The sequence below is a fragment of the Macaca fascicularis genome, chromosome 4 (genome assembly GCF_037993035.2).
Source record: "Macaca fascicularis isolate 582-1 chromosome 4, T2T-MFA8v1.1".
Taxonomy (NCBI): Eukaryota; Metazoa; Chordata; class Mammalia; order Primates; family Cercopithecidae; genus Macaca; species Macaca fascicularis.
The window spans coordinates 145,644,991-145,660,000 of record NC_088378.1 but is presented as its reverse complement, the minus strand read 5'-3'; the positions used below and the strand labels follow the sequence as shown (position 1 = coordinate 145,660,000).

Genomic DNA, 15,010 nt, shown 5'->3' with positions numbered 1-15,010 from the left:
ATCCCACCAGGATTTAAAATCAAATTGGTCATTTTTCAGACCAGTGCCAAAAGGACTCCTGTTTCTTCCCCATGGTAAAGTAATAGAAACCAGACTTACCCTATCACCTTAAACAACTGGAAAACTGTACAAAGTATATGTAACAACTTTTTTCAGACAGACAATAGGCAGTGACTAATTTTGATACCTGGAAAAAGGGAACAAATGAGAAAGAAATTGCCCTATTTACTGCCTATAATCAGATTAAGAGGAACATTTCAAAATGATAAAGAGGTCAATACACCAAGAAGCCACAATAACCCTACATGTATGCACCTACAAATAGTGCTTCAAAATATGTGTAGCGAAACCTGCTAAACTGCAAGGAGACATAGAAAAATTACTCAATTATAGTTGGAAATTATATTATTATTATTATTATTATTATTTTTGAGACAGAGTCTTGCTCTGTTGCCTAGGCTGGAGTGCAGTGGTGCGATCTGGAGTGCAGTGGTGCGATCTCGGCTCACTGCAACCTCTGCCTCCCAGGTTCAAGTGATTCTCCTGCCTCAGTCTCCCAAGTAGCTGGGATTACAGGTGCCCACCACCATGCCCAGCTAATTTTTGTATTTTTAGTAGAGACGGGGTTTCGTTATGGTGGTCAGGCTGTTCTCAAATTCCTGACCTCAGGTGATCCACCCACCTCGGCCTCCCAAAGTGCTGGGATTACAGGTGTGAGCCACTGTGCCAGGCTGATAGTTGGAAATGTTAACACTTCTTTCTCAGTAATTGATAGAACAAATAGTCTGAAAATTCAGTACGAATACAGAAGATTTGAACCACATTACCACAAATTTGACCTCATTAACATGTATAGAACGCTCTTCTTAGCAATAACAGAAAATTTTCTTGTCAAGTGCTTATAGAATACTTACCAAGACAGACCTTATTTTGGGCTAAAAAATAAGTCACTGTAAGCTCAAAAGGACTCAAATTACAGAAAGTATATTTTCTGACCACAACAGAATTAAACCAGAAATCAATTAACAGAAATTAAACAAAATAGCCTAAAACCAAATAATATATCACAAGGGAAATTTAAATTATTTTGAACTAAATAAAAATGAAAACAAAATATAAAAAAATACAGCTAAAGCTTTTCATAGAAAAAAAGCTTATATTATAGAAGAAAAAAGTGGCCAGGTACTAGGGTTCATGCCTGTAATCCCAGCACTTTGGGAGACTGAGGCAAGAGGATTGCTTGAGCCCAGGGATTTGAGACCAGCCTGGGCAACATGGCGAGACCGGTCTCTACCAGAAGAACAGGAAAGGAAGGAAGGAAGGAAGGGAGGGAGGGAGGGAGGGAGGGAGGAAGGAAGGAAGGAAGGAAGGAAGGAAGGAAGGAAGGAAGGAAGGAAGGAAGGAAGGAAGGAAGGAGAAGGAAGGAAGGAAGGAGAAGGAAGGAAGGAAAGAAGAGAGAGGAGAGAGAGAGAGAAAGAGAGAGGAAGGAAGGAAGGAAGGAGAAGGAAGGAAGGAAAGAAGAGAGAGGAGAGAGAGAGAAAGAGAGGAAGGAAGGAAGGGAGGGAGGGAGGGAGGGAGAAAGAGAGAGGAAAGAGAAAGAGAGAGAGGAAGGAAGGAAGGAAGGGAGGGAGGAAGGGAGGGAGAGAGGGAGGGAAGGAGGGAGAAGCCGGGCTAGGGGCTGGCGGGTGCCTGTAGTCCCCAGCTACTCAGCAGGCTGAGGTGGGAAGAATGCTTGAGCTGGGGAAGTGGAGGTTGCAGCAAGCAGAGATTATGCCACTACACCCCAGCTGTCCCCCAGCCTGGGGGACGGAGCCAGACCCTATTAAAAAAAAATAATTGTCTATCAATCATCTATAGTTTCACCTTAAGAAACTAGAAAAATAAGAGTAAATTAAATTCAAATTAAAAGTAAATGTAATTAAATTAAAAGTAAATGGAAGAGAACAAATATTAAAGAGCAAAAGGGAATGAAATAGAAAAACAATAGAGAAGATCAATGAAATCCAAAAACCAGTGCTTTGAAAAGATGAATAGTATCAATAAATCTCCAGTCAGACTGGTCAGAAAATAAATGCAGCAGGAAAGAAAGAGGGAACATTTACCCAGATTATACAAAAAATAAAAGAATATTTTGGATAATATGCCAATTAAATTGACAAATTAGATGAAATATATCAATTTCTCAAAAGATAGAAACTACTAAAGCCCACTCAAGAAATAATCTGAATCGTAATATAACTATTAAAAATATAATTTATAATTATAAAATTTATAATTTAAAACCTCTCAAAAAGAAAACTCCAGGCCTAGATGGCTTCATTGGTAGATTCTACCAAACCTTTAAAGAGGAAATAATATCATGTCTACAAAAACTTTTCCAGAAACTGGAAAAGTAGAGAACACTTTCCTACTCAGTTTATGAATTGAATATTAGTTGACATCAAAACTTGGGGGGGATGAAGGGAAACAAAGAATATAACTGTATCTGTTTCCACTGAACTGTACACTTAAAAATGGTAAAAATGGTAAATTAAACATATATATTTTACCTCAATAAAATAAGCTACTGTAAAAAATAAAAAATGAAATAGCCCTACCTCAGCAAAAACAAAGCAAACAAACCAAACACCAGATCACAGTTGGAGGGGAAAAAAAATTTGCAAACCAATGTTCCTCATGGAAATAGGTGTAAATATTCTTAACAAGTGTTAGCAAACTGAATCAGCAATTTTTAAAAAGGATGATATGCTGTGACCAAGTGGGATTTATCCTTTGAATGCTGAGGGGACTGTGCCTTTCTGTTCTTAAAGGTGCCATTTTCCATCTCTATAAGGAAAGAGTAATAGATACAGAGTAAGATACTTTGATTTCAATACTCAGTAGCCCTGTGAATTACAAACTTCTCTTATCTGAACATTTTTCTTATTGTAAAAGTGGGTGGCAGCACCTCATGGAACTGTTATGAGAGTTACATGAGGTCCTGAATATGAAGGCGTTTTCTAAAATGTGAAATTTAGAATAGTTAGATGGTATCATTTTTTTTTTACTGGTTCAATATCCATGCCACACCACTCCGTATTTCTTCAAACAGATAACAAGGTACTACAATCATCTTGTAGTCTTAAGGAAGTGTGGGAACACTTTAAGTAGAAATACAAATAAGTACTTATACTTTGCTTGAAAATTTGAAAGAGAGAAGAGCTAAAAGAAGAAAACGATGAGGAGCTGTGATTCAACACCTCGGATAAATTAGTATTAACTTTTTTGTTTTTACACAACCAGGTTTTAAATGCATAAATATGCAATGGCATATTTTAGCCTGTTTTTCCACTTTTAATTTTCCAGTTACATAAATATTGCAGTACCTGTTTTTCTATTTTTAATTTTCCAATTACATAAATAATGCAGATTATTTTTATGACAAATGTAAAGAATACAAACGTAATCGAAATTGATATTTTAATCTCTCACATTCCATTTTGCTGTTTTATTAGATTGGTGAGTGTCCCTTCGGATGTTTTTAATGGACTTTAATTTGGGGGTTCATTCGATATAAATAGAACTATTTATGTTCGCTATTTTGTGTATTAAAGTTTACACACATTTTCCAAATAAAACGATAAGAATCTAATTCTTTAACAGCTGCATGGTACCCTATGACAGGAATGCATCACACCGTTCCCTTACTGGTTAGCATATTTATATGCTATATACAAACAATGCCACAGTGGACATCTTTGCATTGTAACCATTTAAATCATGTAAATCACCAGCTGTTTTCGCCCAGTTTCCACTTCGATCAAAGTGCTGATTTCACACAAGTTATGCAATCTTCCACTCTGTCTTCAATTACCTACGAGTGTCCAGGACTATCGAAAGACGGGATGTTCAAAGGCAATGGATGAGTGGGGGCCATAAGTTAGAGTCTCACTCCACTTCGTAATTAGCAAAGTTTTGTTCCATCTGCAGAGACTCCACTGCCAGAGCTCAGATCACAGCCTACTTTCGGGCGCCGACGGGAGCTCGCTCACCGTTTACTAACGTGAAGTTTGTATTGTTTGCTTGGAACGCTGATGCTGCTCATCCTGACGCGGGAGGACTCTCATTCCAGTGCTCTTGTCCAGGTGGCACAGGAAGTTGGCTTTTTTTTTTTTTTAAACCAAACTCTCGTTGTATCTGAAAGTTTACATTCAACTCACAAAGCCAATTTTCTTGTACCAATACGGTAGTTATCCTGATTTGCATTTTTTCATGTCTGTAACGTGAAAAAAAAACGTGGTGAGGCCGTGTAGTCGTGGCCGAGTGGTTAAGGCGACGGACTAGAAATCCACTGGGGTCTCCCCGCACAGGTTCGAATCCTGCCGACTACGAGCTAACAAGAGAAGGTTTAGAAGAAGGAAATTTAAACCAACTCAGGTATTGCGAATTGAGTTTGGTACTTCCCCGATCCTGAAACCCCCACACAATAATGGAGGGTGGAAGTTATTGACTACTTACTATTTTCATTAAGATTATGGGTGCCTTAATTAGTAGATACCTAATCATTTTCCCTTTAGCGGAACCTTTGCACGGTTTTCTGGGACGCCTTGCGTTTCCCTGCCTTCCAAATCCTCTTGAAGCCTATACTTGTTACAAGTGTTGATAGTGCTTTCCTCTTCATGGAAATTTAGTCCTAGTCTGAGGTCCAAGTCTGTGGTCAGTTATCAGTTTCTGTGGAATCAGTGGTTCAACTGCTTTTGTCACCCGGTCTCGCTGGTTGCAAATGACTAGAAACACTGTCAGAGATATCGACACCATCACAATCAAAAAAGCAGGCTGTCCTGACAGACCCCGTCGTTTCGACTGAGGCGGCATATTAAAGTGTAAATTCGCCAAGTATAATCAATTTAGTACAATACAAACTTAGACTTAAAACAGTGGACGAGAGTACTTCAGTTTATGAGAGGTAGTCAAAAAAGATAGTCTCAGGTCTTCCTCGTTAGTATAGTGGTGAGTATCCCCGCCTGTCACGCGGGAGACCGGGGTTCGATTCCCCGACGGGGAGAAAAGCAGCTTTTTGCATCTTTTGCCCACTGATGGCCCCTACCTGGCTCTGAGGGCAGAGCTGCGGTGGGACCCACTTGCCATTCCTTCTTAACTGTCATTGGACCCTCTCGACTTTCCTCACTCCTAAAACCAGCTGCTCTGATCACAGAAACATTCCAGGCAATTCTGAAAACTCAAAGTCACAGTTAGTTTAAGGCCCTAAGGAGAATCTAGGTTTAAATGACACAAAATGTACTTATTAAAAGTTATCGAGAATACAGTTGTCTAGCATCTGCCTCTTATTTGCATGGTCAAAAAGCTCATGTAAATGTTCAAATCCTCCATCCTTCTAGACATGAAATCCTGGAACGAAGATATTGACATGGTCCAGCTGGGGGATAGTGTATGCTCCAGCTGCACTAGCTGACCTGGGCAACTCCAAATTATAGAATCCACAAGATGTCAATCAAACGTATGAGGGAAGATGACGAAGCGGCCACAGACTTTTGAGGAGATTCCCACGTTTCAGGAACACATGAGGAATGTCAACATTGCTACTTTCAACAATATCTGAAGCTTCAGGCAATGTGTTAGTGAATGTATGTCCGATTTAAAATAAAAATCGAGCTTCCTGAAAGGTGGGGGTGGGGGGGGGACTTAAAAAGCCATAGCAATCAGGACAATGTGATACTTGCTCAGGGGGTGTAAATTGGCTCAACCACTTGCGAGAATGACTTAGCATTATATATTAAAGCTTGAATGTATACATGTACTGTGACTCTGCAATTCCACTCGTAAGTATATCTCTCCAACAAAAATATTTATTTATATTCACTGAAATACATGTACAAGTATATTCATGGCAGCACTAGTTGTAATGGCCAAACTGGAAATAATCCAAATGTCTCTGTGAAAGTGTTGGACTTTAAGAAGCGCCTTGACATCAGGGGCTGATTTCAAAGAGTGGAGAAAGTGGAAAGTTACTTGTCAGAACAAGAGCAAGGGCATTTAGGGGTTGCTAAGACAGAGGAAACTCAGAATAAAAGTGGCCAAGAGGGGTGAGAACATTCCTGTATTTGGCACCCTGCTAGCTTCTCTTTTGTTCCATTCCTTCCATCTCCTGGCCTTTCTCCTCTCTTCCGTTTTCTTGTTTTTCCGTATCTTTTCTTCTCCTCCCTAGACCTTTTCTTCCCAACTTTCTTCTGTATGAGAACCAAAGTACTGAGTGTCTGAAGTTACACCTTGTTTCCTGAATGTACTGTAAAGCCCAGATAAGTGTTCTTGGTCTTTGAATGTGCTGGAGAAGATAGGAAGAATAGACTGGGGCCAGAGAACTTCACCTGGAATTTTTCTAAACTGTAAGATGAAGGCATTTAACAAAATCAATAGAATAAAAATAATAAGGGCTTGGCAGTCAGAGGTTAGCTTTAACATCCACTTCCTGTGGTTTAATAAACCTTTCCCATTCTTGGGCTCTCGAATTTTCAGGCCGAGAAGATACAATGTGTGTGGTACTGTCTACAAACCAACCATTTATATTGAAGTTACAATCACAGTTGTTGTTATTATTGCTGCAAAACAGGTAATGCCTTATTGCTGTTGAATGACAGACAGTCCCTAAACTTGGGGTAACAAAACACTGAATACACAATAGGCAAAATCTTCACACCCCAGACAAGCAACTTAGACTTATCTACAGAGAAAACTCCATGGAGTCTGACTTCAATTCTCAGAGTTTGTCGGTGAGGAAAAGAGAATTGCCTTCCTCAAATTAGGATTAACGTTAGGTGGATTAACGTTAGGTGGTGTTTACACCACAATAGATTCTCTCTTACTGGAGACACAGTTGTCTCTGGTGTTGGAGGAGGAGGTTAATGGACTCAAACAGGCAAACTATAAGGCAGGGTTACCTACAATGATGACAGATAGAACGCAGAGCACAAGGCAGGGTTACCAAAGGAGATGACACAACTGTAATCCAGGAGACTCAGTTGCCTTTGGGGTGCAATTAGAAAGAAACTATTTGGGAGAAGTCAGGCTAAAACCGTAGCCGGCAGGATTCGAACCTGCGCGGGGAAACCCCAATGGATTTCAAGTCCATCGCCTTAACCACTCGGCCACGACTACACAGCCATATGGGGTTCTTGGTTACAGCTTTTGAAGATGTGAGTAGTGTGCCATTCTTGGGTAGTATAGTAAGTAGATACTACGGTAAAAGATGTTTTGGTGCCTGGTTACTAAGTCTAGTAACAAATAATTTTCTAGGTGCATTAAGAGCTTCCAGCTTTTAGATGAAATAAGTCATCCATAGTGAATTGGAATTCAGTTGAGAAATGTGGAGTTCAAAGGAGCATTCTAAGACAAGAGATTTGGATTTTCTCTCCCCCTAGAACCCCACTTGCTAGTCATGGTTGAGGCACCTGTTCACAGGTATTTGTGAGATACTAGCAGAAAGGGAGTTTGGAGCTGAGGGTCTGATCCTAGTAGCTTCACACCCTCAAATGACAATGGCACAGGAAACCTGCTAGAAGAAATTTGAAGGAATTATGACCTTGGAGTCATTTGCTTTTGCTTTCAGTATTGAATACTAAGCCAGAAGTATCTTCAACAGCTTTGAACTGCTTTGTCCTTTCTCTGGCTTAAAGAATTCGTTGAAACCCAATTTGAGCAGGGGTGCAGGATGAGAAGGGGCAGGGAGGACCTAGCCTTCGTGGACTCTCTGAAGAAAAAGTTGATGGGAAGGTCTCCATCCTCTCAGGAAAAGCTAACTCCTTTTCACCTTCCCCAGGGAGGAAAGCAGGCAGTCCCAGGAGCCAGGGGAATATGGAGAACCTTAGATAACATGTTTTCCAAAATTTTCCAGCTTGAGAACATTCTTTGTCCCTCCTAATGCAAAAGAGCTTGTGAATGCCACACTAAATCTAGCTATATTAATACCTTTTTTCCCCCTAGGATTAAAGACTGTTGGTTCAGGGAAACACTACAGAACCAGGCTTTTATTGTTTATTCTTTAATGGGGAATCTCAGGGATTACAGCTTTGAGTTCTGGGAATTGAAGTGCTTGACCAAAGTACCACCAAGTAGATTCAGACAGACTTTCAGATACAAATGGGAGAATTCCTTTACATTTGAGACCCTCAAATTCTCTTGCAGATACAGTTCTCCCACACTCGTTTTCATTTAGGGCAGACAAAAAGACAGTTGCTCCTGAAGTGAATTGCACTGTGTTGCTCAGAAAGATATGTTGATATCCTAACCTGTGGTACTTGTGAGTGTGACCTATTTGAAAACAGTCTTCGCTGATTTAATCAAGTTAAGAGGAGGTCACGCTGGATTCAGGTAGGCTCTAAATCCAGTAATCCAGTGACTATTGTCCTTATAGGAAATGGGAAATTTAGAGACACAGTCACCAGGACAAAAGCCATGTTGAGAGGGAGGCAGAGTGGAGTATGCAATTACAAACCAAGAATGCCAAGGATTTTCTTCAATCATTAGGAGCAAGGAAAGAGGTCTCAGATTGTCCCTCAGAGCACCTAGAAAACAACCAACCCGGCCAAAATCTTGATTTTAGATTTCTGACTTCTAGAGCTGTGAGAGAATAAATCTGTCTTTTTAAGTTACCCAGTTTATGGTTGTTTGGGCAGTCTTAGGAAACTAATCAGCTCCCTTACCCATGTTCTTGGAACAAGATCCTTTCTGTTGCTGCCCTAGCACTTCTCCATTCCACCAGGAAGCTCGTGCAAATGGTGACTCACTTTTTTTTTTTTTTCTCTTGAGATGGAGTCTAGCTCTGTTGCCAGGCTTGGAGTGCAGTGGCGGGACCTCGGCTCACTGCAACCTCCAACTCCCTGGTTCTAGCGATTCTCCTGTCTCAGCCTCTTGAGTAGCTGGGATTACAGGTATGCGCCACCATGTCCAGCTATTTTTTTTTTCCTGTATTTTTAGTAGAGACGGGGTTTCACCACGTTGGACAGGTGATCTTGAACTCCTGGCCTCGTGATCTGCCCGCCTCGGCCTCCCAAAGTGCTGGGATTACAGGCGTTAGCCACCGCACCTGGCTAACTCACTTCATTTTGAAGAAAACTCAACTTAGCGAAACAATCCAAACTAAAAGAAATCATTTATGTTCAAAGACACTTATGATATTTTGTTATAATAATGAAATAATTAAAATAACAAACATTTCCAACAATGGGAGGGAAGATGATTATGTAATATAGGTTATATCTACCTGGAAAAATACTACCAATAAAAACGATATTTTGCAGCTCTTACTAGTGGATAGCAGAAATAAATAAATAAACTAACAGTATTTTTGAAAAGATTGTGATAGTTCAGGCGAGAAGCATGTGATATAATGTTAAGTGAAAAGAGGAGAATTTTAAAAATGCATATACTGTATAACCTCACGTAACATTTTTGCATTATACATATTTGGGAGATGTGGCAGAATACACCAATGCATTACTAGTTGTGTCTGGGTTGTAGGATCATAGGGTTTTTTTTTTCTTTGTTTTTCTATGCTGTGAAGCAAACATCATTATTTAGGTTTAAAAACGAAGGGCAGAAATAGCATTTTATTGCTGGAACAGGGAAAAAGTCGTCCCTAGATACAAGAACTTTGATGTTACTCAGTAGTCAAACATTTGGCTCAAGTGGTCACATTGTTCAAGGGGACTTCTGGTTAAAATGGTAGTGAAACCCAGGGCTTTATTTTTGCTTTCTTAAGATGCCCACAAGTTGGCAATAAAAGCAATTCAAAAAATGTGTAAACCTACAGTGATGAAGAGAGCATGAGAGCAAATAACGGATAGTACAAAACATTGTTTGCTTCCCAAATTAAAGTAGCTTGATGCAAGGGAAATTTACGAGTTTTTTTTTTTTTTTTTTTTTTTTGAGATGGAGTTTCGCTCTTGTTGCCCAGGCTGGAGTGCAATGGCGTGATCTCGGCTCACCGCAACCTCTGCCTCCCGAGTTCTAGCTATTCTCCCGCCTCAGCCTCCCGAGTAGCTGGGATTACAGGCATGCACCACCACGCCCGGCTAATTTTTTGTAATTTTAGTAGAGACGGGGTTTCTCCATGTTGGTTTGGCTGGTCTCAAACTCCCGACCTCAGGTGATCCGCCCGCCTCGGCCTGAGATTTATGTCTTACTCATGTAACAGTCGATTGCAGATTTTTGTGTCAGCAAAGAAAGAGGAACCTGTTTTTTTTTCCTTGTGGTGATTCAAGGTTCCAGGCCCCTTCCATCTTACGAATCTATTATCCCCTAAAGCTTGGGAAAGTGCACACTTCTTAAAGGTCTGGAGAAAAATGCTACTTGCATTCATGATTTATTGATTATAACTAATCATATGGCCTCACTGAGGTGTAAGGAGTCTTGGTAAGTACAGACTTTGGCTGAGTAGCTTAGTCCCACAGACAACACTGTACTATGGAGGAGGAAACAGGAATTTAGGTGGATACCACAGTTATCAACAAAATTTAGGAGACAGAAGGGAGTTGGATAAATAGTAATTGAATTAGAGTGGATAAAGCTGAAACCTGTTTGCAAGGTGGGAAGCCAACAATAATAAAGTTGATATCACAGTTTCTTGGAAAGGCTTAAGAGTTGGAAGAACCTGCCGGATACGATGGCTCACGCCTGTAATCCCAGCCCTTTGGGAGGCCGAGGCAGGTGGATCACGAGGTCAGGAGTTTGAGACCAGCCTGACCAACATGGTGAAACCCCGTCTCTACTAAAAATACAAAAATTAGCCTGGCGTGGTGACACGTGCCTGTGATCCCGGCTACTTGGGAGGCTGAGGCACAAGAATTGCTTCAACCCAGGAGGTGGAGGTTGCAGTGAGCTGAGATCGTGCCATTGCACTCCAGCCTGGGCGACAGAGCAAAACTCCATCTCTAAAACAAACAAACAAGAAAAGAGTTGTTAGAATCATGTAACCTTAGGCTCATTAGTCTGTACTGCCCCTCCTTCACAGAGGGTTTACTTTGGGAAAAAAAAAAGCTCCAGAAATGCTCTTGACTTAAGGATACCAGGTATAATTGAAATTGGGAGTGAAGCGCATATTGAAAATTGGGAGATGGAATGAAAGTCTCTATAGGACACTTGAAGCTCCCTTTCTGTTTCAGAAAGTATGGACAGCTAAGCTTTCTCTACCTCTAGCCCTAAACATGCAGAAGACTGAAAGACTCTGCTCCCCAAGAAAATTGACCATTATTAAGAAAACTGACCCATAGATATGGACATATCAAGGGTCTGGATTGAAATGGCCTATCATACACAATCGTTCTAGAATGAGGCCTATTTGTTTTACCATACCCATAGTACCAATTAGGTTTTGGGGTCTACCTCCTAAATATGACTGAACTGCTATGTGCCACCAGAAATTGGAGAAAACACAGGTACCAAGGCAAACAAATGAACGAAAGACAGCCTGGTAGAAATAGAGATAAATAGGTAACAGAAGCAAAAACAAAAACAAACCTCACAAAACAAAAACCTATCATTATTATTCTCAGGGAAATAAGAAAGCATTCTGTATATATGAGAATAATAAGATACTATTCTATTATTATTATTATTATCGTTTCAAGACAGGGTCTCACTCTGTGGCCCAGGCTGGAGTGCAGTGGTGCTATCATAGTTCACTAAGATGCTATTACTTTTTAAAGAGCATTAAGGGGAACAAGAACCCTTGAAAATAACAAATATGGGCATGGGGCGGGAGTATCTCAGCCAAGAAAATTATGTATGTGTTAGGGAAGCTCTGAGAGTATGGTTGTGGAAGTGCGCCACTATGGTTTGAATCCACAGGGTATACTGATCACCCTGCCCATGCTGAAGGTATTAAAATGCAAATTGAAGGTGAAGGTGTAAAAATCTCAATTCATTAAAAACAAAAATTTTCAGAAGGTGTCTGACCAGAAAGGAACCCCCAAGTTGCTGCAGGCAGAAGCTGAGACCGCTAAGTTATTTTCAAGACTGTCAGTAACCTTTTTCTCATGTTTCCATCATTCCCCTCCTTGGCAATCTCCACGAAGATGACAACTGAATCTTTATCTCCAGGCCCGACTTCTCTCCTGAGTCTTCCTAGTGGACAGGTCCACTTGAATGTACTACAGTTACATCAAAGGGCAACATCTAAAGGAGCAGAAGAAACGTGCTTTTCACACTAGAAATCCCTACCTGACCAAACTAAAATCATTTATGAAGTTTGAATAAATATATTTTCAGAAATGCATCATATTTTTTAGGTCATAAGCAGGAAACAGAGACCTCATGAGGACTCAAACTCGTGTCTTTCATGCAGGGAACTGGTTACAGAGGTGGTGGAAGATCAAAGAAGCCAACTGGGATGAGAGGTAGAAATCTGAACCCAAGAGGTGGGATCTCCCTCTGGAGCAGGCAGGTCTGGCAGGATCTGGAGCCATGGAGGAGACACAACTGCTGCCAGAAATGCTGCAAGTAACAGGGAAGGAAAGCAAGAAATATCCTGACTTTCTTCTTCTCTCTACCTCTCAATATTCCTTCATTGTCTTCTATTGGCTGAATTCAGGCAGAAGTCAGCGGCCATCAGTGGAAATGCAGTGGCAGGGGCCAGCCACTGGCACTACAGAGATGACCAAGGGAGTGGCTAGGAATGCATCTGAGCTCAAACAGGCTTAAGATTGCCAAATGCAAAATCTCAAAAAATTTCTCTTTTCTCAGAAAGCTGTTGGAGGATCTTCTCCAAAAATAGGGAGTAAACCAAGAGATTTGTGACTTAACAAAAAAACCATTCAATACAGGTGAGCGGTAAAGGGGCTGGCTCTTCCGCAGATGGAGAAGCATCAGCATGATCGCTATAAAGCAGACCTACAGATTAACCAGTTCAGATTGGACAAGTTTAAAAGAAAAAGGAACTGAAAAATGACCAAATTCAGAAGTATTTTGCAGCACTGGAAGAGAGTTGGGGGACAAATTAGTATTAGAAACACAGAAAGGAGGCAAACAAAAGAGGCAGTATTCAAATCAGGAAAAACAAGAGAATGTAGTTATAGTATACAAGTGATCCTGCGGTGAACAATATTTCCATGGACATAATAAGGAAAACACTTAACATTATTTAGCCACAATACTATGATACAAATACATTGAAAGATGAGGGTAGATAAGTGTATTTGTGTTTTAGGCTATATCTTTTCTTTCAGTGTGGGAAGTCTTTAGATATCTGTATCAATCAGGACATGAGCAGGAAGTAGAATGTTTACTTGAACTAGAAAAGTTGAGGATAATTTATTTAAATTATTATTTACAAATAAATGGGCAGCATAGATTACTGGAGCTACTAATCCGCACTACCCTTGAGCTTGATGGGCATAAGATGGAGCCTGGGACCTGCAGCTCTTTGGAGAGGGCTGTGTAGAGAGGTTTCCTGGCAGATGTTGGGACATTTCCTGGGGGATTCAGACTGCAGCCAACAGAACCAGAGAATAAATATAGCAGCTTCACTCTTCACTCTCCCCCTGGATCTCTTGTAGGTATTCTCTTGGCCAAACTCAAGCAGGAGTCAGAGGATAAAGAAGCCCATTGAAAATGTCCATACTGATCAGCGCCAGGGCAGACAACAAGATGCAGAATGGGGCCAGGGGACCTGGATGATATGCAGCACGAGGTCTAAAATTGAGGAACCAAGAAATTGCAGGGCAGCCAGGTGCAGTGGCTCATGCCTGTAATCCCAGCACTTTAGGAGGCTGAGGTGGGTGAATCACCTAAGGTGAGGAGTTTGAGACCAGCCTGGCCAACATGGTGAAACCCCATCTCTACCAAAAATACAAAATTATCCGGGAGTGGTGGTGCGCGCCTGTAATCCCAGCTACTCCATAGGCTGAGGCAGGAGAAAGGCCTAGAATCCAGGAGGCAGAGGTTGCAGTGAGCCGAGATCGTACCAGCCTGGGTAACAGAGTGACACTCTGTCTCAAAAAAGAGAGAATGAGAGAAAGAAAGGAAAGGAAAGGAAGAAAGGAAAGAAATAGAGGAAAGAAAGAAAAGGAAAGGAAAGAAAGAGAAAGAGAGAAAGGAAGGAAGGAAGGATGGAAGGATGGAAGGAAGGAAGGGCAACAATAACAACCGCAATCAGTTGTGCTTACGAAGTGTCAGGCACTGTTCAAAGTTCTCACTGAATTCTCTGAATAACCCGTAAGTGTTCTTCTTATTCCAGTTTTACAGTTGAGGAAACTAAAACACAGAGACATTAAGCTCCTTGCCCAAGGTCATAGAACTAGGAGTGAAAACCAACTGGACAGTTGCCACTAGGAAACCTAAATTCAGTTTAGAGAGAGTTTGGAACAGGAAAATGCTGTGCTTCTTTGTTTTTCTTATGATTTTATTTATATGAAAGATCCAGAATAGGTCAATCCATTGAGACAGCACGCAGACTGGGGTGGTTGCCAGGGGTTGTGAGGGAGGGAGGAAAGGGGAGAAACTGCTTAATGAGTAAGGGGTTTTACCCTGGAAGGATAGAAATGTTTTGGAACTAGATGAAGGTGGTGGTTACACAACACTGTGAATGTCGTGAAGGATATTGAATTGTTCACTTTAAAATGATTAATGGTGAAAAAACAAATAAACAAAAAAAGACCGTGTTCCTTAGCATGCCTGAACAAATGCAGTGTTAATCCACTGAGTACAAGTACTGAGGCATCAGCCTAAATCAGTGGTTCCCAATCAGAGGTGATTTTGCTTCCCAGAGGACATCTGACAGTGTCTAGAGACATTTTTGATTGTCATAACAAGAGATGGGGAGTATACCACTGAGATCTAGTACGTAGGGGCCAGGGATGCTACTGAACTTCGTACAATGCACAGGACAGCCCCCACCACAAAGAATGACCTGGTCTAACATGCCAGTAGTGCCAAGGTTAGAAAACCCTGGACTAGACGATCAAGGACTGAGGGTAGGAGGGGAATAAGGGCCCTGAGGTATAAACCGACTAAAAGAGTT

The 15,010-nt window shown here is 41.0% G+C and overlaps 3 non-coding genes across 3 annotated transcripts; 2 read left to right on the top strand and 1 right to left on the bottom strand.

Moving 5' to 3' along the window:
* Positions 1–4,288: 4,288 nt before the first annotated feature.
* On the top strand, positions 4,289–4,370 carry TRNAS-AGA (transfer RNA serine (anticodon AGA)). The gene has a single exon. It is a non-coding gene; the product is annotated as a tRNA-Ser (tRNA).
* Positions 4,371–4,972: 602 nt separating this feature from the next.
* Positions 4,973–5,044, top strand: TRNAD-GUC (transfer RNA aspartic acid (anticodon GUC)). The gene has a single exon. It is a non-coding gene; the product is annotated as a tRNA-Asp (tRNA).
* Positions 5,045–7,070: 2,026 nt separating this feature from the next.
* TRNAS-UGA (transfer RNA serine (anticodon UGA)) lies at positions 7,071–7,152 on the bottom strand. The gene has a single exon. It is a non-coding gene; the product is annotated as a tRNA-Ser (tRNA).
* Between the last annotated feature and the right edge of the window lie 7,858 nt (positions 7,153–15,010).